We start from the raw sequence: 25,586 nt of genomic DNA, 5'->3' as shown, positions 1-25,586 counted from the left end.
TCTAGGGTAAAAGGCCGAAAGAGAGATGCCCCCTTTTCCCAGCAAGGCTGGTTCTTGGAAAAGCCAGCGGCGTCATCTAGATGAAATTGCTTCAGACAGAGATGTTAAATAAAAATCCATCTTCATTTTGGACAGGGAGGTCTTTGGAGAGCTTGTTTATGGCACTGTGGCATTTTCCACTCTCCGCCTGGGGCCGGGAGACAGGGAGGAGCAAGAGACGGAGGGTGTCTGCGCCAGCACATGCGCTGTCCTGGCCAGTCCAGGAGCAGGCGAGAGAGAACACAGGAGGTGCTCAGTAGAAAGTGTGGAGTAGCCTGCAGATGGGGACCTGGAGAGCTGGGGCCGCCATGACAAAATACATGGACTGGGTGGCTTAACCAACAGAAATTTATTTTTCACAGGCTGAAGTCCAAGATTGAGGTGCTGTCTGGTGAGAGGTCTCCCTTTGGGTTGTGGATAGCATGCCTTCTCCCAGTGTACTCACACAGCCTTTCCCTGTTTGCACGCACACTCATGTGCAGAGACAGCGAGCTCTCTGGACCGTTTTCTTAAGAAGACATGAATCCTATTGTATCAGAGTCCCGCCTTCATGACCTCATTTAGCCTTAATTGTTTCCTGCAAAGCTCCATCTCCAAATTGGCCACCCTGGGGGTTAAGGCTTTAACTTATGGATTTGAGAGACACACAAACATTCAGTCCATAAATGTCTCATATTGATTTTGCTTCTGTCTTCTGCATTGTAATTCCATTGGACTATCTTCAAGCCCTGGAAAGTTCTTTAAACACAAGAGCCTTAGGTGAACCATTTCTTGGAGAATGGGAGGGTCCTTCCTTCCCTGAGAAACAGACTGAACGGAACCCGTGCGGCACAGACTGGCCAGAAATGGCCAGAGCTGACCAGGGAGGAGCCCTGAGCAGTGGGCTTCTGGAGCAAGCCAGTGAGTGCGTTAGTGGCATCTCTCCTCTGTCCCAGAGGGAGCCTCAAAGACGTGGGGAAGGGGCCGGGTTTCCTGCAGAGTCACAGGAGTGAGGCTCAGAAGGTGTCAGGAGGCAGAGAAAAACTAGGACTACGTGGATTCTATTGTAGCAGGAACATAGCTTTGCTTTCCATCACCCCCCGTCACTCCAGCAAGGGGAGAAGATGTTTCTGGGAAGGTCTTTTTTTGTGTGCCAAGCATGTGGTTGGTTTGTGAAAGCAAGCTGAAAGGTCAGAAATGTCGGCCTCAGTGCCAAACCCCTTGGAAGGGGGCACCTAATCTGCACTGTTAGCGGCAAAAAATTTGGAACCTGGGCTGATCCAGGCTGCAGTGAATGAGACCCAGAGACTGTGGGAGGCACCACAGAGGAGATGGGAGGTGGCAAAAGGCTCGCCACTGCTTGGTGAGACACCGTCCCCACAAACACTCCAAACTTTGACTAAGTTCAACAAGGCTCAGGATATGCTTGGCGCAAGAGAGTCCCTAACAGGAACCAAGTGAAAGGTGGCCCTCAGCATCCCATGGCCCAGGCTGAACAGAGAGGCAGAACATTTAGATAGAGCCGATGACACGCACAGACTTACTTTCGGGTTTGAGCAAAAATGGTTGGTAGGTACTTGAGGTTCCTTAGCACAGGTAACAGTATCTTCAAAAGCCATTTCCTTCCACTTTTACTAGTGGTTTCTCCACGCAGTACGCTCCAGTGTCCTCTTGTTTCACGCCAGTAATTTAACTGCTTTCTTTGCATTGTAATTTGAGGTTTGGCTGACTCTTGAAATACATATCGCGTCGCTGGATTTACGACAGGATGAATAGAGTGCAGAACCAGCTAAAGCCTCAAAGACAAGCACAGCCCCGTTCCCAAGGCAAAAGCGAAAGGCCAGCTGGACCTCCTCTCTCCTCTCTCCCCTGGCCCTCCCTTCCCGTGCCACCGGCCATGACCTTCCCCACACCCTGAATGCTGCTGGAAGGCTGCTCTACATTCTCAGCGTTAAGAGAGCAACTGTCCTGTGATTTGCCGGTGTCCCCCCGGGAGCTGGGGCTGAATTACTGGGCAATGGCAGCGGATTAGTTTAAAGCTCATGTTTAAAGGGAGAGAAAGACAGGGCTTTCTGAGATAACTTGCTCCAAGTGGGTACACCACTGATCCGCGCCCTCAAGGGTTAACAGCTGAAAGGTAATTGGGGTTTCTGGCTACAGGGAAAGCTGCCAACAAGAGTCCCTAACCCAAGCCTGAGCCCCATTCTTTTAATACATGACTTCCTCCAGCATTTCCTCTAGCCTGGGAGAGAAGGATGCAAATTTGTCTAACCTCTGAAAAACCTTGTGGTATGTGCAGAGTGAGCGTTTCAAGCAGAAAGAAAGCAGAGACCAAGGGCCATTTCCGCCCACGCGCCTCAGCTCGGCCTCCAGGGAACACCACGTGGTTTGTCGGCACCCTCCCAGAGTCTTTTCCAGATGCCGTTGGAGGAAAACCTGGGCAGCATGTGTCGCCAGGGAAGCTCAGGTGCGCTGCGCTGGGTCCAAGCAGGCAGGTGCCAGGCCACGGCAGGGACCTCTGGATCTGGCCTCCATCTCCACCGCCCCCTCCTGCATCTTTGAGCCAGTCCACGCAGCGAGCGAAAAGGGATGCCTACAGATCGGCCACACCAAGGTGCGTGGGTGGGAAGCCGAGAAATGACTGGCCCGGTGACAGCCACAAACATACTGGTGACTTCATAATGGGCAACACCGCCGCCCTGCCCAAGGTCTCGGTGAAAAAGAAGTCATTCACTGCAGCTTTTGCGCACTGGGCTATTTATACAGACGGAACCGGAGGCCGGGAGGTCAGAACTCACCATATTCTGATCTTGCCAATCATGGACACCAAAATGGCCCTTTCTTATTGCTTAAATGTATTAAGAAAGAACTGGCTGATTCCACTGTAAGGAATTTGACTTCAGCTCCTTTAAAGACAGGCTCCTTCCCACCTTCCTTCCGCTGCTGCCTGATGCCACAGCCCGAGTGGCAGCTTGGCCAGGTGCAGCCACCCTGAGGGAAAGACCGTGGGTGGGGATGCAGCTTGGAGGTCCTTCCAAGCAGGAATGTGCCAGTATCTGGGCTGGAGGCCACCTGCATCAGTATCCCCGCACCGCGGTAGGAATGCAGATTTTATTCAGTGTAAGTTCCACCCTCTCTGGGAGTGATTACAGAATCTGTTATTTTTTTATTAAAGATTTTTTTATGTATATATTTTTGAGAGGCAGGGAAAGGGCAGAGAGAGAAAGAGAATCCAAGGCAGGCTCCAAGCTCAGTACAGAGCCAGCACGGGGCTCCATCCCACAACCTTAGGATCATGACCTGAGCCCTGAAATCAAGAGTCGGATGCCTAATTGACTGAGCCACTGTATTATAAACAGCCTCTCCAGAAATTTCTTATGCAGATTTGAGTTTGAGAAGTACATCTCTTTCACCACATCGGGAATTCACTAAATGCAGGTTCTCTATGGGGTGGCATAAACACACACACACACACTTGAAGACTCCAAAACTAAAGTTAAGACGGCAGAACCTTGGGTGTGTGGGCAACCTGTCAGGGTGGTGACCCTGCTCATCCGCCCTTACATTGTGCCACGTGGTCCCTCTACACGTAAGCCCGTGATCCCATGGAGAGAGACACCAGTGGTGTTGAGTGCTAACCGTTTTGCTTATCAGCTATGACGTACTCACCAGGCATAAACATTATCTCAATTTTCACATCCGTGTGGGAGGTACGATCTCCAATTTCCAGACAGGAAAACTGGGCTCAGAAAGGATAAGGAATTTGCCTATGCATATGAGTACTAAGCGTCAAGGTACAGATTCAAGGCCAGTCATCCAAGCCCAAAGGCCGTACCTACCAAAATCTGTTTCATAAATTCCAAAAGGCGTCAGAGGATGTGGAACTCTCAGGACAGGTGAGAACTCTGGCCTGACGTGGTCCAGCTTCCTCAAATGCTGGTGAGAGGCATACAGTGTAAACACCAAGTTCCCTCGTTTGTTTTGTCTGGCCTGCTTAGTGTCTTTAAAGAAACTTGAATTCATCAGCATTTAACTGGAGATTTTATATTAAAACCGAGATTTTTCCTGTTTTGAAAAGCAAAAGATTTTATAACCTCGTCCTGGTAATGGTCAACTGTCCTGGTTTTGCTTTGAGTCTTGGCTCTAGGCCTTACTGGCTGTGCAACCTTGGATAAGTCACTTGACCCCTCTGAGCCCCCTCCCTCAACTGGAAAGTACATATGGTAATAGTATCTACCTCATGGGCTGTTGTGAACATGGGATAAGTGAGTACAGGATCCGTGCCAAGCTCTTGTGCTTAAGAAATATTAGTTACTATAAGCTGAGAGGGGGCAGGCTTTGGCAACACGCTGAATACATGACATGGCCAAGACTCACACCCGGATTCCGGATTCCAATCCCCAAGTTGCTTGCACTGCGTCATCCTACCATCCACGCCCCCAGCTCCCGCCACTCCCTGTGAATGCCCAGGTCATCCTGCCAGCAACGAGGAAGGCCGAGTTTTCCGAACGTCTAGCTAGATACATCATTTTGCCTCAAGAAACAAAGTGGTCACGGTGTAAAGAACACGAAATTGAGATTCAGACTGTAGTCTCAGCAGGCTTATTGGCCCCCAGCAAGTCACTTGTCTTCACTGGGCCTCAGTCCCTTCATCTGTGGGATGCAAAATACTCGTGAGCTGACCTGTGTTCCCCTCCAATTCATATGTTGAAGGTCTGAGCCCCAGTACTTCTAATAGAAGTGTATTTGAAGATAAGGTCTTTAAAAAAGTGACTAAAAATGAAGCCTTTAGGGTAGGACCCTCATCCAGTATGACGAATGTCTTATTAAAGGAAAAAGAGGGGGACCTAAGTGGTTCAGTCATTTGAGCTTCCCACTTCTGCTCAGGTCATGACCTCATGGTTCATGAGTTTGAGCCCCACATTGGGCTCTGTGCTGACAGCTCAGAACCCGGGGTGTGCTTCGGATTCTGTGTCTCCCCTCTCTCTGCCCTTTCCCCCTCTCAAAAATAAATAAACATTAAAAAAAAAAAAAGGAAAAGAGACATGTGCACAGAAGAGAGCCTTTCTGCTCACTGAAGAGACAGGCCTCAGAGGAAAGCAGCCCTGTCAGCACCTTGATCTTGGACTTCCAGCCTCCAGAACCATGAGAAAATAAAGTTCTCTTGTTGGACTCATGAGTCTGTGGTATCTTGTTATAGAAGCCCCGGCAAACCAATATAGTCTGTTTTACAGAAGAATCCTTGAAAAGCCTGGTACATAGGAGGTATTTGGAAAGGGTTAGCTATTGCCCTTCTGCAGTCGGAACCAAGAACGTGGGACTGTTTTGCGTTCGGAGGCTGCGCTGGGAGCCGGCCTGCTCTGCTGGCACGGTCTGCCTGGGGCAGCCCGGGACGTGCAGGCTGCGTGGCCAGAACGCCCTCCGCCTTGGACAGGACTAGAAAGATAACGAAGGGTTTGTCGATTCTTGTTCAAGCCACCACCTTCCTGTTTGCACTTGTTGTGACAGCAAACCCTTGCTTCATTTCAATGTCTCTCTGAACAGGCCTTGATCTCTAAATACCAGCTCCATCTTCGTGACATCTTTCAAGATGAGTTAATGACATCTAGGGGGCTACCTGGACTCGTTGGTGAACTATCGCTCAAAGTAGAGTGGATTACTCATAGCACATACTCATAGTTTTTCACATCCCTAATATGCAGATTTTACTCATTGTAGGGCATCTGCCTTTCCTTGTCTGCTGCCCTGACCTATTCTTGGCCTCGACGGTGTCTTGTGATTCAGCAGGCTCTCCACCTGACCCTTTGAAGTTTATCTGAACCTCCAGCCTATGAAGGGCAAAAACAGACCATATTTTCTTTTGGCATCACGGCCTGCATCTGTCATAAAGCAGACATTCCTTCAGCTCCAAAATCTATATAATACTCTTCAAAAAGCAGTAGACATTAACTTACTTTATTTCTGGGAATGGTTCCTAATCATTTATTGGAGAGTAACCCCCATGACTCAAGATTACTATAGTATGGTGTCGTTTCATGTTATTTTGAACAATTAGAAGATTTTCTAATTTAAAAAAAAGTTATGGATGTGTTCCATTATTTAGAACCATGGCTGTGGAGTACCTGAACACAAGAGATTTCAAAGACTTAGTATAAATAATGAGAATGTAAAGTGTCTCATTAATTTTTATAATAATTTTACCTTGGAATTATAATATTTTAGATGCATTGGGCTTAATACAATTTATTCAATTAATGTCACTCATTTCTTTTTCCTTTTTTTTTAAATTTATTTACTTTGAGAGAGAGAAAGAGCACTTGAGTGGGGGATAAGCAGAGAGAGAGAGACAGAGAGAGAGAGACAGAGAGAGAGAATCCCAAGCAGGCTCCATGCTCAGCACAGACCCCAACGTGGGGCTCATGACCATGAGATCATGACCTGAGCTGATTGACTGAGCCACCCAGGTGCCCCGTTTCTTTTTACTTTTTAAATGTGATTCCAGAACATTTTAAATTATGTATGCAGCTCACACTTTGTTTCTGTTGGACAGTGCTGGCAAAGAAGAGAAACTGAGGCACCAGAATATTTATAAGTGGCTTGCTCTAAGTTCCATGGAGAGTCAGGCAGCCTGGGCTCTGCCAGTAGAAGCCTATAATCCTATGAAATGGGAGTGGCATCATTTGGCATGGTTCTTTGAAATCACCTCCCCAATACCAAAATCTCCATCACCCACTTTGTTTCTCCTGAGAGGAAAGAATGTAAAGATGAAGTCAGCCCAGAGGATGACCAGAAACCCATAAGCCTCTATGAGTCTTAAAGGGTAAACTGAATGACCTAAGAACTTTCCATCCCTATGTCTAGAGCAGTTATAAGAGTGGTCTGTACTCCCACTACCACATCAGAACATGTCTGACTCAGAAAGATAGTGAAAGATTCACATGACAAATATTTTCATTCTGTTATCTCTTTTTTACCAACCACAGTTGAGGTCACTCAACAAATCTCCAAATGATGTCACCTAAGGTACTGAATGGATCATTATCTTGCATCTGGACTCACCTAGGTGTGCGTTGCATCCAAGTAAAAACATGAGGCAATGATAGGTCACTCAAGTGACTTTGTCTCCGCCTTGAGGAGCGGAAGGCCACACATAAAGACAACCAGCGTCTAGCAGAACAGACTTTGCTGTGTGGGGACCACACTCACAGCAGAGAGGTCTTTCTCTCACCTTGATCTTGCCCATGTCCTTAAACCCTCAACCCCATCGGAGCCATTCAGGAAAGACCCCTGAGTCACCCACCCACAGTCTGAAATACCTTCCTTATCTTCAGGTCATTGCGAGACCAGCAGGAACCTTGACATAAGAATAAAATAAACGAGTCTATCAACAGCTTGAAGGGCTGGTAGTTCATGGAAACTCACTAGGTTCTTTCCAAAGCTTATTTATTCAGACTTTACAGATGACTATAACAAAGCAATTTAATAGCTTCGCTAGAAATGAGGGGGCAGAAGAAAACAAAACAAGGAAGTACTTCCAAACAGGCTCTGAAAAGATGTCAAAACTCGAGAAAGGGGAAGATGATGAAAAATATTTGCAAACCCAAAAGTACAGTTGCTTAGAGTTGCTCTGTGAGTCTCGGTGTGGTATTCATAACGGCAAAATAAAAGAACTGTGATAATCCAATTCATTGTATTCAAAAATTATTATTCATGTTAATGCCTCAAAGGGCATTCGTGGATGTTTATAATTTGTTCCCTGTTTTCTGCTTTCAAAAGCTCAAAGATATGTGATATTTAAAAATATTTTGGCTCATTTCCCTTAAATGTTTAATCCTTTGCGAGGGGTGAGCGTCAGTTCTGGTTCATTCCCCCAGCAACCCCCAACAAAGGAGGCTTTCTAGGAGAGAGTGTACTAATGATGTTCATGGAACATATGTCTCTGTATCGCCCCAGGCAGAAGTCCATTGACTCAACCCCAGGCAGGAGCCCTTCCCAACCCTCCCTGCGCCCAGGGGCATCATTTGTTCAGTGGCCACACGGGCCAGCATCCGGGCGCAGGCGACGCCCGGGGCCCGCAGCACACTCTCTTCTTCCCGGCAGATGGGCCAACCCTGGGGGAAAGGAAGCTCTTCTGAGATCCTCCTGTCTTCTTCTTCCCAAACGGGCTTTGCTATAAAAAGCAAATTAAACAGTCATTGGTCCTTTCCTCCATGAAGCAGGCAGACGGACATCCTGCCAAATCCCAAAGCTCCCAGATGTTTGCTGCTGGCCTTCCGATGCCTGTGACCACTTAAGCAGGAAGAACTTACCCTCCACTGGGGAATGGAACGTGTCTTAAGTTCTGAGCCTTCCTTTTACACCAAGATCTTTATTTTATTGTATTTTATTGTATTTTATTTATTTTATTTTTACATTTCTTAATAAAATATAGTTGACATATTAGTTTCAGCATATCATTCGACCATTTTATACATTATGCTGTGCTCACTGCAAGTGTAGTTACCACCTGTCACCACACAAAGGTAGTCAATATTTTTGACTGTATTCCCTATGCGGTACTTTATATCTCTGTGACTTATTTAGTTTATAACTGGAAGTTGGTACCCCTTAATCCCTTTCACCATCCCCCATCTGGCCACCCACCTCCTCTCTGCTTCCTTCCTTCCCTCTTTGCTTCCTTTCTTTTTTTTTTCTTCCTTTCTCTCTCTCCCTTCTTTCCTTCTTCTTCCTTCCTTCCTTCCTTCCTTCCTTCCTTCCTTCCTTCCTTCCTTCCTTCCTTCCTTCCTTCCTTCTTTCCTTCCTTCCTTCCTTCCTTTCTTCCTTCCTTCCTTTCTTTCTTTAACCTGAGGCTTCTTCATGGGTCATCCACGGATTACACGGCGCTGGCTGATGTTGTGTGACCGGACTGTGCCATTTCTATTGGAGAAGCCGAGATCTCTCCCTTCACACTTTTGTATGGTCCTTAGGAGAGCCATGAACCACGGATCTCTCTGGTTGATGCCATTACTAACTACAGCAAACAACTCAAATATCCACTTCATGACACTTCAAAAACCTTCAGGCAGAGATCCAGCATTTCCAATAAACCTCAGGGGAGCTCCAGGTACAAGGTGCTGCTAAGGGGCAGTTTTGTGAAAGTCAGTCCCTGGAGGAAAAATAGGTCTGAAAAATTTGGTCTGAGGCTTTTAGCCTCAGGCCAAAAGGCTAAAATTATTCAAAATGATTTACTCTTTCATCTTTTAGAGTGAAGGCTAGAATAGGCATTTTAATCACTAGTTTCTGAAAAGTCAAGGGTACCTACCATTGGGTCATTTCACTCTTACCAGTTCTCTAAACCATTACTAAACTTGGGGGTCTTTGAGGTTTCTTTCTAACGTCAGCTCTCATTCAGATTTTCAAAATGAAACTTCAGTACGTGTTTCCTGAACAGCTTCTCTCTACATGGTCAAGTGGACTTATTCTCAGAAAAGAAGAGCCATTTCTGGTAAATAAAGGACTGAAACAGGAAGTGAGCCCATGACAATCGAGCAGAGGGTGTGAATGGTGTGGAAGGAGGAGGAAGGTTCTGTAGGGGTGCAGCTCATGCTCTTCCAGCCAGAGCTTCTCCACAGCAGGGTCTTCTCAGCTCCCCAGCTATGAGGGTCCTGGATAAAGCTGCTCCTCGTACCCATGTAACCACAGGAGCTCATTTCCAGACTCCTGCCCTTTCTCTGATGCTGCGGTATTGACCAAGCTAACGTTGTGGGAGGCGCAAACTACTAGATTTCTAAGGCTGCTGTGACAGATTACTGCAAGCTTAGTGGTTTGAACAATACAGTATATTATCTGACAGTTCTAGAGGTCAGAAGTCAAGTACAGGTCTTACCAGAGACCAAAATCAAGGTGTCAGCCAGTCTGTGCTCCTTCTGGAGGCTCTAGGGGTGAATCAGTTCCTTACCTTTTCCAGTTGCTAGAAGCCACCTACACACCAAGGCTCATAGCCCCTTCTCTGTCTTCCAAGCCAGCAAAGGCAGCTTGAGTTCTTTTCAAATGGAATCACTTCTGCTTTTCTCCTCCACTTATAAGGACATAGGTTCTGTTCAATCCACAATAATCTGTTTTAAGGTCAACTGATGAACAACCTTGATTCCATCTGCAATGTTTTTTAACATTTATTTAGTTTTGAGAGACAGAGAGATGGAGTGTGAGCAGGGGAAGGGCAGAGAGAGGGAGACACAGAATCTGAAACAGGCTCCAGACTCTGAGCTGTCAGCCCAGAGCCGGACGTGGGGCTCGAACTCACGAACCACAAGATCATGACCTGAGCCAAAGTTGGCTGCTCAACTGACTGAGCCACCCAGATGCCCCCATCTGCAATTTTAATTCTCTTTTGCCACATAGCATAGGACTCAAAGATGTTAGGCTATAGACCTCTTTCAGGGGCCATTATTCCACCTATCCCACAAGCAAACCAAAATAAAAAATGGGCACAACATATCCTGTAGATTAACATACATGAAAATATCTTGAAAACACCAGGAAATAAACGTGAAGTCAAAGGTCAAACATAAAGAAACACAACATCAATTCACTGTGTATCAGAAGAGGTAATTAATGAAATCAGAGCAGAATAAAGCACCCACGGATGATCTATGAGAACTGGGGGGAACTTATGAAGCCCTATGGCTACCATTACTTAGTGCTCAGACCATAGTTCGTGGTCAAACGTTTTCACAGTCAAATGTTTTGATGCAGCAGTCGAAGATACTCAAAGATGGAAACCAGCACTAAGTAACTTGTCAATCATTGCAACATTTCACCTTGCCTTTGAAAGCATCCCTGGCTTTCACATTATTTGTCTGATTCCCACCCCCACCCTCTTCACCTCTGAGTCACTGTTGAAAGGAACTGTTTCCAGCTCATGAGGCAAAGTTCTTACATGCTGTAAAAACATGATATTTTGGGGGTGGGGGGGAGGGCAAGAGCTACTGTATAGCAAATTGAATCCCCATTACCCTGTGTGTTGAGGTGGTTGTTGAAAATCTAACAAATATCTGATGCCCCGTTTGGGTAACAGTGCATCTTTGCACACTGCTTGAGACCCAAAGACCAATCTCTCACTCCATCTCTTAGAACCTATTGAGATAAGGAGGCACTACTGTCTCCATTTGGCAGACAAGGGAGATTGAAGTTCCCGGAGAGCTGAGCTGGAATCTAGACCTTTCTAGCCCTGAGTCAGCGTTGTTCTACTGTATTGACAGTCGGTCATCTAATCATCTGTGACACTGCAGAGCAGGTGAATTCCTGGCTGTGTGTAAATGCTATCCAGATACGCAAGTTAGTTTCACTAAATAGCTCTTTCTGTCTCTCCTCTAAGTTTTTCCAAATAACCAATTTCATTATTTTTTGCTTTTCTATGAAATATTGCATCTATAAAACTCTCTTTCAGGGTGCCTGGGTGGCTCAGTTAGTTGAGTGTCCAAGTCTTGATTTCGGCTCAGGTCAGTATCTCGATGTTCGTGAGACTGGGCCCAGAGTCGGGCTCTGTGTGGACAGCGTGGAGCCTGCTTGGGATCTCTCTCTCTCTCTCTCTCTCTCTCACTTTCTCTGCCCCTTCCCCACTCATGCTAACTCTGTCACTATCAAAATAAATAAACATTTAGGAAAATTTAAAATAAATAAATAAATAAATAAATAAATAAATAATTAAAACCCTCTCTTTCTATCTCTGTCTTTGGCTCTCTCAGTCTCTCTCTTCCCTTCCTTCGGAAATTCACCCAGTGTGTCACGTCTGGTATCACAACTGTATTTCGTAGTCAGGAAGAGACTAGCTGTCTTCCATTGTAGATGTCTGGATACTTCCTGATCTTAAGCCAGCTCCATTCATTTTGCTCTACGTCTCTCCAGCTGGAGTGTCTTAGTTCTAATGCACTTGCCTTTCCTAAGATGACTTAGAGCTCTTTTCTTAGTCTCTGCCCAAATCACTGGTGGGCTACCTGTGAATCCCAGCCCCCACTCCCATTGCTCCGGCCCTGCTAAACTCTGCCTCTTCCTCCTTCTTCATCTGTTCATTTCAGCCACATTTATAAGATCCTATCTAAAGTGTTCTCATGGGAGGATTTTACCCCAGACCCACCCACTCCCCTCTTCTCCTTCCCCATCTGGTAAACTCTTGCAAAATTTCCATCTGCCCTGCAACATTGTCACAACTGCTCTGCTTTAACAAATACACCCTTTCCTCTAGGGTGGTGGGGTATGTGAATAACAGCAGGTAGCAATTTTTAAAGACAAGATCCTGAGAAACAGTCTGACATTATAATTCATGAATGTAAATTCATGCAAGAACCGGAATGTGTTCTTCCCTTCTCCTCAGGAGGGGCTCTACCCTGTCAAAGGAAAAAGAACAGGTCTTATCAAGATACTCAGTCCGCTCCATTCACTCAACTGCTGAGGTTTGTAACACCTCTCCGGTGAGAGATTTGCAAAAAGAACTTTTGCTTTGTTCAAAAGCCTCTGTACTGGAAAAGGAAAAAAAAAAAAAAAAGCTCCAAGCTTCAGAAGAGCAATTAAAAGAAGCCGTGGAGCTTAAGCAAGGCAAGAAGATCATTTTCCCTGGTGAGGCAACAGGTGAGGGAGGAAAGCGTTTGAAGATCAGAGGAGACGGGAGAGAATGCTTGGCTAGCAGAGAAATCCCAGATTGTCTTTCTGTATGAAGGGGAGGGACAGCAACACAAAGCTTGCTTTAAACTGAGATGCTTTACCCCCACTGTCCGCCTCTTAGCTTTAAATTTGAGAGAACACCAGGAAGGGTGACTGTCCAGAAGTTCAAAACTATTTTGTTTTCCCTCTTTAAAGGCTTGGGGTAAATACCAAATGGGAAAAACTGGACCTGAATAAAGTTGAAACAATGAGTGGAGGCAAGAACATTATTCAACACTTCAGCCCCCAGCCCCCAGAGAAGAATGGATGGACTTCAGGGTTCAGAGCTACTCAGAAACTCTGGGATTTTCATTACACCCAAGGGGAGAATGACTATTATTTATTTAGCAACTACTATAACGCCAGGCATGTTTCATTGCTCTAAGAATTACTGTAATCCTGCAAGAAACATATTTTCAGGTCCATTTTACAGTCGTGGAGACTACTATTTTATCGACAAGTTGGTAGAGCCAAGACTCAACTCAATCTGATTCCACAACTGATGTTCCTTCGCTCTGTGAAGGCAAGAGAGAAGAGGCGTACTCCTCCATACCCTGTCACTTAACAGTCTTCCCATAGGAAGCTCAGTGATCCCCACCTTTAGGAATTAATGTGAATGTCAGTCCCAATTCAAATGCTTTGCTCCATAGTCCCCTTAAAGACTGATATTATTGAACTATTTTTCTTGATGTTTAGACAGTGAATGCAGGTATTTCCACATTATTAACACTCAGAATGAAAATGTCAACTGTCAACACAGAAGAAAGGATTCTTCAAGAGAGATGTGAAACTGACAATTTCTGATGAGACTTGAAAATCACTAGTATTTATGGTTAGCATTCCTGGCTGCACCTCTGACTCACCTGGGGAGCTTTATAAGCGAAATGCCCTGCTCCGTGCCTGGGGACTCTGTTGGGGAGAAATGGGGCAGGGCTCAGCAAGCTGTACTTTAAAAAAATCGTTCTAATGGTTTTGATCTGCAGCCAGGGCTGGTACCCACAGACGCGTGGTAAAAACAGACTTCAGATTTCCTCTCTGTTCTGTCACTTGCAAATGCAATCACAATGCAATCAAAGAGAGTCACAAATCCCTAATCCAGAAACCCTTCCAAAGCAACACAAAGCAATCACAGAATCGTGTTTTTTTTTTTTTAATGAAGGCCAACACTAAGCAGAACTGGAGCAGGAAACCACCAGATGTGAATATATTAAGCTTTATTTTAAGAGATTGCAATTGGAAATTGTTTAAATACTAGAGGGTGCTGTGAGCTGACAGATGGCGAGCGGCACCAAGGAGGAAGGCGGCCTGGACTAGCAGGCACTACCTTAATCCCGGTCACCACTGTGGGACATGCAGGATTGTGTCCTTGACGCTGCTGGCTGCACCTGAACTGCTTTCATTTTCATGCAGATGTGATCCTTGAATAAGGTCTCAAATGCTACCATTTTTGGAACTGGAATTTCAACAGCAACATCTCATATGTATTATGCGTGTATCCCATGTACAGAAGCTCCTCATTATCCTGATCATCACCAATCATCACAAAAGCCATGGGTTTTAAACCCAAGTACACAGAGTGCTGGGAGAAGGGCGGAAGCAGTTCCCATAAACCATAGGAAAGCACGGCACACCATTCCTGCTGCCTTTGCTTAGTTTGAGGACCACGTGGGAATGCCAGGGATTCCCCCCAAACTAGAACCGAATCTGCCTGCTGCAAAGTGCTAGGCTCCGGGATCCACTCAGTTAGTTCTAAAGGTGTTTTGATGTCTTATTGTGGTGCATCTTTAAGAGTTTGGGGGTCTCTGTCCTGGATTCCCAGAGAGTCAGCACATAAACCCTGCAGTGAGCAGAGCTGGGCTGGAAGGTTCGGGGGTGGGGAGGTAAGGGGGGGTGTGAACTCCTCAGGTAGGGCTTTGGAGGCAGCTGTGTAGCCCACCCTGGGCAGCCCTTCCCCCACATGCTGCCCGATGGGGCTAAAGCAGCCCACCCCGCCACCTGAGCAGAAGGGTGAGGGACACGTCTCAAAGAAAGTCAGACTCAGTGAGCTAAGAAGGGAAGAGTGTAAAGAATTCACCTGATAAAACTGGCGTGGGCAGAGAACAGCGTGTGAGCAGAAACGTGGCCCATTCCAGGTGACAGAAGTTCAGTGAAACCAAAATATAAGGACGGTGAGAAACCCCAGGAGTTAGAGACGAGGCTGGGTCAGCAGCCTCACTGACGGAAATGGCCTTGTAAAGCATGATCAGGAGTTTCAGCTTTATTCTAGAAGCCGTGTATTTGAAAGGTTTAAAGCGAGGAAGTGCACATTGGCATTCTAGAATTATTCTGGGCTGGAGAATGGACCAGGAGGGCGTATAACCAGTAAAAGGAGACCAGTTAGCAGGTCAGGCAAGGCGGGAATGAGAGTACCATGCAGAAGCGTTGTCAGCAGGATGTGAGGGTTAATTTGATGGGGGGACAGGAGTTAGAAAGACACAGGGAGAGAGAGAGAGGATCAAGGTGGTTGTGGTGCTGTTTATTGAGGGTGAGGAAGTTCTGAGACCCTTTGGGACTGGTTGAGTTTGAGGCACTGTGGCATATGCAAGCGACTGTGTCAAGTGAGCAAATGACTAATGCGCCTGGGGCTCCTTCAGGTCGTCTGCCTTCTCCCCACAAGGTCAACCCAGCACCCAGTACATTCAGCCCTTCTATCAGCTCTCTGTGTTTCTCCCCAAGTGACATACTAACCATCACTAAAATCTACTCCAGGAAAAATGAATGAAAAAGGCAAATGCCCTGTGGTGTACTGGTAAATATTTACAAGTGTTTATTCCTCCCATTCCCAAGGAAGCCTGGATTTGGGCTATTTGCTGATTGCTGTGGTGTGGCCAAGGTCAAGATACTGAAGTGTCGCCTCTGGATGCGGACTTGGGAAGCGATGTGCAGAATCAGCTGTGGCGAGCCAACATGAGCCAGCGACAGCACACCATTGCACACAGCCCATCAAAACTGAATCAAATCAATGAAGCCTTCAGGCAGAGGCCAAACCACACTGGCCCATCAGGTCAACTCCAGGTGACTTCTACTCTCCAAGACCTGTGTCTCACAAAAGTCTTAGAAAAACATAATTCTATTAGGTGCTTGGGAAGATCAGAGACCTTATAGGGAAGTTGGGTTGAACCCGAAGTTGAGTTGAACCCTTAGGTATCTGTTCTCTAAAACATGGGCCAGCACATTAGAGCCCTTAGGCCTACTTTTAAAGTTTGCCAGCCACCAATGATTTTTCCACTTCTAAATGATGGCATTCTGAATAGTTACGTAAGTACATACATCATAGCCTTCATTTTGTGTTGACACACAATCCCTCAGGCTTAAAATAGTTACCATTTGACCATTTAAGAAAAAGTTCACTGACTCTTGTGTCCTGAAGGTCCTGAAAACAAAGTCAATTCTGACCCCTAAAAGTTTTGAAGCAGCGCTGTAGCCAGTGTTTTTCCCTCCCCACATAGGCCGTCTCCCATCTCCTGATTGGGCCAGGCCCACAATGGAATTAGGAGACCATCTTTAATCGGCCTCCCCTCTCAAGGGCTTCCCCACCACTTGCTCCATCTGAGGCTAGCCCTGGGAGTCTTCGGGAGTTCCCACTATGCCTGGATTTGCCTGAAGTTCAAGTCCAGGGCAGGAGATTTGGATTTCCCTGGAGCTGGGTTATGCAACCTACAAGTCCAGGGCTTAACTTCCCACGGGACAAACCTTGATCTATGAAAGACAAAAGATAGAAGGGAGCCAACATACTGCTTCTCCATTCCTCCTCCAGGGGACTATTCTGAACACAATAGTTTCATGTCACCTGCCTTGAATCATCCCGTGTGGCTGAGTAACTAGCTGTGTCCCTTATGGAGTAGCAGTTAGTGCAGTAAGGTAGCTTCTCTACCTCATTTCTCTTTTCCTCAATTCTGGCTACCCTGGATTGCACCTCTTAATAAAGTATTAGCACTTAAGCTGTGCATTAGACTCTTTTTTTCTAGGAAACTGGCTAAAAAAGAATCAGATGATTGCTTCTCAGCCTTTTGGCTAAGATCAAGTATAAAAAATCAGATGATAAGATATTATCTTTGATAATTCAACTCTGTCCCTAAACAACAACAACAACAACAAAAAACTAGGTCACTATGCCTTACTTCCTAAGTAACTTCAAATGGTACACAATTTTTTTTAAATAGGCATGAAAAGAGGTTTTCAGAAAACTACAGAAGACCAAGATATGATAACATTTTTAACATCATAAGAAACATTCATTAGAAAAGAAAAACCTAAAAAGTCAGGTATTTAGAAAAGAAATTACAACTGAAAAAGAATGAGCAGAGGCAGTAAACAAAGCAAAGCAAGACTAATGTGGGGAAATGACTCAGGGAAAAATAAGAAACTATCAAGACTCGGGTACTTGGGGTGTAATCTGACCTTAAAGGTGAGGCCCAAGCACACTGGCCAGAATGGATCTTACTTCTTTATTGACCAGGGAAATTGAAGAAATGAAATGGAAATGGAAACCCAGAGTGGGATAGAGAAACCAACTGCAGAGATGTGGTGAATGTGTTAGGGGTGTCAGGTGGGTTGCAGCTGATGTGTCTATGCTTATGTCTCTGTAACTTCCAACACTGTTTTGTCCTAATGGTCATTCCTGTCGGGACAACTTTGCCTCCTACATAGATCTGTGCTGTGCTAAGAGACACTACCTAAAAGCATCATACTTTGGGGGTTGAAAGTAGTGGATCTCCAGCAACAGATTCTTGAAGGTGGGCAGGGCCTCTTCCCTGCCCTTTTCCATACTTGTTAGCCTTTTTTATGAAACTCCATCAAGCATTTATTGTTTTCTGTGACCCTAGATGAAGGTCTTAGAACTCGATTCATGGTCCAAATCCAAGAGCATCTAGGTATATGAATAACAATTGTTCAGTATCCAAGGTCATGCCTGGCACTGTGGACACCCACTAAATACTGTTCAGGAAATGGCTGAATGCATGGCCAGTCCTTGAATATCTGTTTGTCCTTTTGCAAAGTGGGAAGCCCAGAATGCACTGTGTTTGCGTGCCCAAGCCCAATGGATTTCAATGCGCTTTCCAAAGAATCAAGTCATTTCTTCCTTTGAGAAAAGAGTGAGGAGCAGGGTCACTTATTCACCTTACTCTACCACATGATTGAAAATTCATCCATTTGGGCTAAGAAGTTGGAAAACACCTAAGACAGAAGATTCACTGGCTGCCTCTTTGCCTGAATAACCACTTGGTGAGTCTCAAGAATTAAGTGAAATAAGGTTTGCAAAGCATTTAACACAATGTCTGGCACAAAAGCTAAATAAATGTTAATTGCAATGGTAGGTTTGACTTACTGTTGTTACTGTGGTTATGACTTACTTGTTAACTACTCTAGTGCAACAGTGAAATCATTCTTCACATGCCTGACTTTTAATGAGTTCCATCTAAATGAAAAGTCTTAGAGTAATCCTTTATCCAGACCTGCAGAGGCTTTTCTGAGATGATTTCCAAACATAATCACACACTTTAAGCTTTTTAAAATATGGAGGGTTTAGGAGAGCATTCTATGCAACAAAGGGAATTGAAGATTTTATAAGAAAAAACAAAGAAGCAAACTGACAAACACCTTCCCTGAGTTCAGGACAGGATTGAATTCTCCTAGAGAACAGTAAGCATTTGGCCAGGAATGCTTTGCACACGTAGAATTCCAGAAAGAAGAACATTCCACTAATCCCAATGCCTCCTCCTCCTGCAGTGTGCATGGCCCCCTCAAAGAGGATCGAAACTTAACCACTGTTCTCACGGACACTCATGACCCCCACGTGCCCAACCTCCTTTCATCCAGATTGCTCCTGGCTTCAAAGAATATTCTAAAATCCACAGGGAGAAGTAGGTAAGGTCCTGACCTATTGGTCATATTTACACAGTGTAGCCATGTACTATCTAAGTTTATGGCATTGAAAATGGAAACCAGAATAAAGTATTGAATTTCCTGGGGCACCTGGGTGGCTCAGTTGGTTAAGCATCTCACTTTGGCTCAGGTCATGATCTCACTGCTTGTGGGTTCAAGCCCCACATTGGGCTCTGTGCTGACAGCTCAGAGCCTGAAGCCTACTTTGGATTCCGTGTGTCTCTCTCTCCCTGCCCCTCCCTTGCTCACGCTCTGTCTCATTCTCTCTCTGTCTCTCAAAAATAAACATTTAAAAAATAAATAAATAAATAAATAAATAAAGTAAATTGGCCTGATGTTGGGTGCCTGGGTGGCATAGTCAGTTAAGTGTCCAACTAAGGCTTAGATCATGATCTTGCAGTTTGTGGGTTCTAGCCCTGCACTGAGTTCTGGGCCTACTTGGGGTTCTCTCTGCTCCTCTGCCCCTCATCCTCTCTCTCTCTCTCCCTTTCAAATAAAAAAAATAAACTTTTTTTTTTTTAATTTAAAGGAAACAGACTGGATGTCTCTAAGGACCTCTCCAAACCAGCGACATTCTGACACTTCATGAAGAGTGCCTCAGACTCTGGTGAAGACCCAGAATGAGAGAAGGTACTTGCCCTTGGGTGCTTGACCTAGGCTAAGAGAGCAGCACTTGGAAGAGACCAATTTAAGGGGAGACACTGAAATATGAAGAAGTGGTGACACCATGACAGTATCCATGATATTCATGGATTTTAAGTCAATACTAAGAAAGCTTAGTGTATCCATTTAGTCACCCTCAACTCATTTCAATAGAGACAAAAGAAAGGGAAGGGGAGATACTAAAATTTTACTCCATCATTTTCTAGAAATGTCCTAATTGTCCAGTTGAGATCTGGGGGAGAAAGTTAATCCAGAGTCACGTTTGACTAGTCAGATATCCTCACAAACTTGGGATCGTCTATATGAGCAGGGGGATGCCATCTTTCAGGGGCTGCCCCTGGTCACTGTACAGCTGAGTCCCCAGAAGTGGAACAGCTGTGCATCCTCCTTTCAGCCAAGTCCAGATGCAATTTCTGCCCCTCTTCGTGAGGCACGCCATGCACTAGTCAGCAGGGAGAGACAGCAGCAGGAGTATTTGAACCAGAAAGTAGGTGTTACGGACTGAATGCTGGTGCCCTCTGAAAATTCCCATGTTGAAACTCAATCTCCAACATGGTGGAACTTTGAAAGGAGATTAGGTTTAGATGAGGTCATGAGAGTGGGGTCTCCATGTTGGGATTAGTGCCCTTATATAAAAAGAGATACCAGAGAAATCGCTCCCTCTCTCTCCCTCTCTCTCTCTCTCTCTCTCTCTCTACCATGTGTGGGCATGGCAAAGAGGTAGCCAATAGCACGTTGGGAAGAGAGCACTCACCAAGAACCTAGCCACACTGGCACCCTCATCTTGGACTTCCCAGCCTCCAGAACTTGGAGACGTAAGTGTCTGTGGTATTTCATACGCCCCATCTATACTATTGTGTTAGAGCAGCCAGAGCTAAGACAGGGGAAACTGCTAACAAAAACCAGAAGTAGGTCCAACCACCTTTGCAATGCCCTTTAAGCCCTGGAAAAACAGCAGCTGCCTTGTTTTTATCCAATCCAATCTTTCAGAATTTATGTTCCTTAATTCTCCTATGTGGCCTCAACACAGACAGAAGAAGCACATGGGCTTTGCCAAATCAGGTGTCACCACCCTGCCGAGTCACAGTCCTCACTTAAGAGCCAGGAGGCCCTTGTTCCTCCAGGCAGCTACCCTTTCACATATCTGAACACATGGCACCTCGACGTTGGGTAGGTGAAAAGTGGTCTGTCTGGGAAAGTGGAGCTTTCCTAATGATCTAAAGAGGAGGCGGTTTCTTTTCTTAGCAAAGAGTCACGTGGATTAGATGGGCCCTGAGGTCCTTCCCCGGAATCAACACCCAAGCGCTTGGATGCCCAGTGGAATATTCTGTACGACGGCTTTGGGGGGCCACTTTTCCTCCCAGATGCAAACCAGGGTCAGAATGGGCAGAACTCACTCCTGGGGGGCTCAGCTGAACTCCAGCTGAACTCTAAAGCACCTGCAAAGGTGGGTGCAGAATTCAGCCACTAGGAACTCCATTGTAACAGGGTGATGATAAAGACCGCCAAACGCCAAATAGAAGCAAGGCAAGATTTTATTTACAGCCGGGCCAAACCTGATCTCCCTGGTGTTAAGGAGCAGAGAATGGCCCAAACAAAGGTGGCAGTGAGCTTATACTGACTTTAGCAAGGCATCAAACATCATCATTTAGTTAACCAATTAGAGTTTACAGCATTTCAGGACCCCCAGTCACATTTTTACAAACAGACAGTAGTTCTGGCGGGACCCTATCAGTTTTAAAGTTCTTTGTCTTAAGAGGGTCTTGCAATGACCAGTTATAGTTAGGCACTCCCGGCTCTGTGAGATAGTGAATACGTGACATCCCACATGTATGATTTGTCTGGCCAGCTTCAAACAGGGGGGCGGGAGTGCAATTTACCATCTAAGTTGTCTGTTTAGAAAGCAGGCAAATTTACAGGTGAGGTTAGCACCTTCTGATAACTCCAACAGAGAGCCACGTAGTGGTCACCACGTAGTCAGAACAGTGAACAGAGAGATACATTTGCAAAGCAATTTACAGAAGCCCAAGCAGCAAGTTAATGATTTTCAATTTTTTACTCAGTTTTGCTAACCTACAACAGCCATGAGCTCTCTTTAAAGAACTTGTGATCCAAAACCAATGCAGGCTAGAATGGGATCATCTGGATCTACGTAAAGGAATCCTGACCCGGAAGCAGATAATACACATGTGATTTATTTGCCTGTTTCCAGAGCCAACTTTAAACAAATCACATCAAAGTAGCGTTTCTGCCCAGTGTTGAGCTTGTGCTTTGGCCACGTCGGAGGCTTTGGTGGTCCTGGGAGGCCTGTTGGGTCCCCAAGGCCAAGAGCACTGGAGTGGGGCTCTAGAGCTGTAAGTGGGTGAGCAGCGCTATAGAAGCAAATGACCCCTTTGGGAGGCCCAGTTTTCTTGAACAAAGGGAATTCACTTCATGTAAATGGGCACTTAACTGAGAAGAGGGAACACATTTTGAAATCTGTTGTTGTTGCTGGAGATACAATCCTTTGCCAACACCACATAGGTGCTGTGAGAACAGGGACAGGGCGTGGCCTTTCCTGCAGTTTTTTGACAGTAGGAAAAATGGCACTTCTGGAAAATGGGTGACTTCCACAAGTGAAAATCTGGCTGATTCCATCCTGTTGAGAAGGAGCAGATGGATATTTGCCCCCCTGCCTTCCCTTGTGCTGACTTTTACGGTGGTAGCGATTTTTTTTCTTTTTTTGTTTCCTGGACAGAGAAGACAGAATTGGGGTCTTAACATTTTCTGTTCCCCTCCAGCAGCCATTTAAGAGAGGTTAGAGGGACCGTTGCATTTGGGGAGGAATTGGAGAAGGACTGGACAACAATGTGAAGGAAAGGCAGTCACATCACACGTGGAAGTGCAGACAATTCGGAGAACACAAGTGAATGGAAGGACCCCAGCTGTGCTCAAAGGGACAGGAGGCAAAGGGTCAGCACGGACCAGTGAATGGCGCACGCTAGAAATTAAAGAGAGGGGCATCAGCTTTTCCTATCTGGGCGATGACAGGCATGATCCGGTTCCCTTATCTAATATCAAATTTTCTCGTGCTAATACCCTGCCTGGGACACGCGGACATCTGTACACCATGCTTCACTTTGTAAATGGTGCAATAAGGTATGGAGTCCACGAATTACTCGCTTGAGATAACCCAGCAGGCACTCAGTGGCAGAGCCAGTACAGGGCTTGAAATGTCCAAGATGGTGGGACAGGAATTTGAATCATCGTCTTGGAACAGTTGAGTTTTTCTTAGATGCTGATACATACTCATGTGAACAAACACCAGTCAGAGTAGCCAGGTAATATACAGGAAACCTGGTATGTTAGAATTTCAGACAAACAACAAATAATAAGTATGTGTCAAATATTATATGTGCCAAGTACAGGACATACTTATACTAGAAAATCATTCATTGTTTATTTGAAATTCAAAGTTACTTGGGCATTCATTTTATTTACTCAGTCTCACAACTCGAGTATCAATGGCTTTTCCTCCCTGGTCCCTGCAGTCGGGCTGCTAGAAATGCTGTCTCCTCTCCTTGCATCTATTTAAATCACGCCCACTGTGTAAGGCTTAGGTCACACCTTGCCTATTCCAGAAATCTACTGACTTGTCCCACTCATGCCATTGTCTCCTTTTTGTGAACTGAACCACATTGTGATGGAGCGACTCGGACCAGCCGGGGATACACTGCGATGCCCTTCTCACATTGCTTCATAGGCTCTCACTGCCTCTCTCGTCAATGTTTCAAGCCCGAGGGTCAAAATCAATGTCTGACTCTCACTTTGTATCGTCTCTTGCATCTATGATGGGACCAGGCAGAATAGTCAATAACGGATGGAAAATTATTTGCTTTAGAGCACACAGAATTAGACAACGAGAAGAATAGGATTTTCATCCCCCCCGTCCTAGTTTCTCCCAGGGATAAAAAAGGCTAAGGATAGAAGAGGAAGAGTCTAGAATGCTCAAAAAAATGATTTGTACATACATTAAAGATAACATTTGTGTGTGAGATAAGAAGCCACAACCAAATTGTGAATTAGTATCGTAAGAGCAGGTGCTATACTGACCCGTAGATTTGCTTCTATGGAAATTCTCCTCCCCAACTAAAGTCTCAGCAAATATTGATTCACACACTGAGCATTAGAGCTGGAAAGACCTTAGACATCATCTGGGTCAGATTATCATTGTACAGGAAGAGAAACTGAGTCCCAGAGAGGAAAGTGGCTTGTCCACAGTCATGCAGTTGCTTAAGGACAGTCTCCTGGTCCCCAGGCAAAGCTCTTCCAATCTGTCAAGCTGACCTTTATGTCCCAGGGCCAGAGTCTCATGCCAGGAGGCAGCTTTCCAGCTCTGCCTATTTATTTATTTATTTATTTATTTATTTATTTATTTATTTATTTATTTAGAGTGCCAGCAGAGGAAAGGGGCAGAGGGAGAGAGAGAGAGAGAGAGAGAGAGAGAGAGAGAGAGAATCTTAAGCAGACTCCACACTCAGGGCAGAGCCTGATGCAGAGCTTGATTCTCCAGCCCTGAGATCATGACCTGAGCCGATATCCTGAGGTGGACGCTCAACCAACCCAGGTGCCCCTCAGTTCTTCTCATTTGAATAAAAAGACATCTGTTGTCTTTTTTAATCTATAAAAGATATTTACTTTTAGCAGTCAGAAGATAGAGAAATACATAAAGAAAAAAGTTTAAGTCCCAGTAACCAGAAAAATTACTATGACTATATGATGTATTTGCTCCCATGCCATTTCCTATGCATAAGAGACTACAAACTCCATGAAGGCAGGGATTTAATTACCCTTATTTGGTTCATATCCTCAGCTCCCAGCACAGTATCTGGCTGATAAAAGTCACTCTATCCATCCTTGTTGAATAAATGACTACATAAATATGTATATGTGCATATAATTATGTTTATGTGATTAAAAAATTGAAGTCATGCCATTAGAGTTCACTTAATGTTTTTTTCAGTTAATATTATAGCATAAACATTGTCCCCTGTCAGGGGCATCTGGCTGGTTCAGTCTATTAAGTGTCCAACTTCGGCTCAGGTCATGATCTCATAATTCATGAGTTTGAGCCCCACATTGGACTTTGTGCTGACAGCTCAAAACCTGGAGTCTGCTTCAGATTATATGTCTCTCTCTTTGCCTCTTCTCTGCTAGCACTCTGTCTTTCTCTTTTTCTCTAAAAATAAATAAACATTACAAAAAATTTTAAAACAGGATTGTTCCCTGTCAGTAAATATCCTTCTATAACAGTATTTCTTTTATTTATTTGTTTATTTGTTTATGTTTATTTATTTTTGAGAGAGAGAGACAGATGGACAGAGCACAAGCAGGGGGGAGGGGGCAAAGAGAGGGAGACACAGAATCCCAAGTAGGCTCCAGGTTCCGAGATGTCAACACAGAGCCTAATATTCTCTGTGTTGGGAGGGCTCGAACTCACGAACTGCGAGATCATGACTTGAGCCGAAGTTGGACACTTAACTGACTGATCACCCAGGCACCCTAATAATATTTTTAATAGCTGTAAAATTCTTCTAGTGTATGGCTGAACCATAATTTATTGACCCATCTACAGTCAGTGCGTGCTTCCTTTCCAAATTATTTTGCATTACAAATAGTACGATGATAAATATTTCTAGAGATAAATCTCAGTAAGAATCAGTGCATGGGGAAACAGACTTTGTCCTCACTGTTGGGTAAAGTTTGGGCAAAAGAGTGTAGCCAGTTTTGTGCCTGGGATCATCTTCGCGGCTGCGTGTGCCATTTTCACTCAGCTTCCCTCACAAATCACAAACCTCAGATTGGACATGCCAAACTCTGACAGCAGGTGTGAGGTAATCAATTTCCATTTTATGTCCCCATGTGGGTAAGCTAAAGATGTCTGAACCAAAGACCATTTCAGAGTTGAGTTCACCAGCCTTGATCTTAGCCAAAGAGCACTAAACCCTAAATAAATGAAGTACCCTCCTCTCCCCAGCAAGTTCAAGATGTGTATTCCACTAGGAAAGCGACTTCAAATTCAAGAAAAATAGTATAGATGATCCAAATCCCAAACTAAGTAACAGATTTCTTTTCCCAATGAAATCTGTTTACATGAGTTTCCTGCTTACCCTCATTTGGCGGAACATTTTTTACAATGTATATTACACATCCACTGACATTCAGCCACCTCTGAGGTCAAGCTGACTCTTTTCTCTTTTTGCTGAAACAAAGAAAAACCAAGCAGATCCTCCAATGGCCTCAAGTTTCTGTTCTGAGATGCC

At 45.1% G+C, this 25,586-nt stretch overlaps 1 long non-coding RNA gene across 1 annotated transcript; it reads right to left on the bottom strand.

Moving 5' to 3' along the window:
* Positions 1 to 7,444: 7,444 nt before the first annotated feature.
* Positions 7,445 to 25,530, bottom strand: LOC115288479. Its single transcript, XR_003907036.1, has 3 exons — positions 25,434 to 25,530; positions 9,956 to 10,150; positions 7,445 to 8,188 (listed from the first exon to the last, which is right to left on the bottom strand). It is a non-coding gene; the product is annotated as an uncharacterized LOC115288479 (long non-coding RNA).
* Positions 25,531 to 25,586: the final 56 nt, after the last annotated feature.

The sequence above is a fragment of the Suricata suricatta genome, chromosome 1 (genome assembly GCF_006229205.1).
Source record: "Suricata suricatta isolate VVHF042 chromosome 1, meerkat_22Aug2017_6uvM2_HiC, whole genome shotgun sequence".
Classification (NCBI taxonomy): Eukaryota; Metazoa; Chordata; class Mammalia; order Carnivora; family Herpestidae; genus Suricata; species Suricata suricatta.
This window is presented reverse-complemented; position numbering and strand designations above follow the sequence as displayed.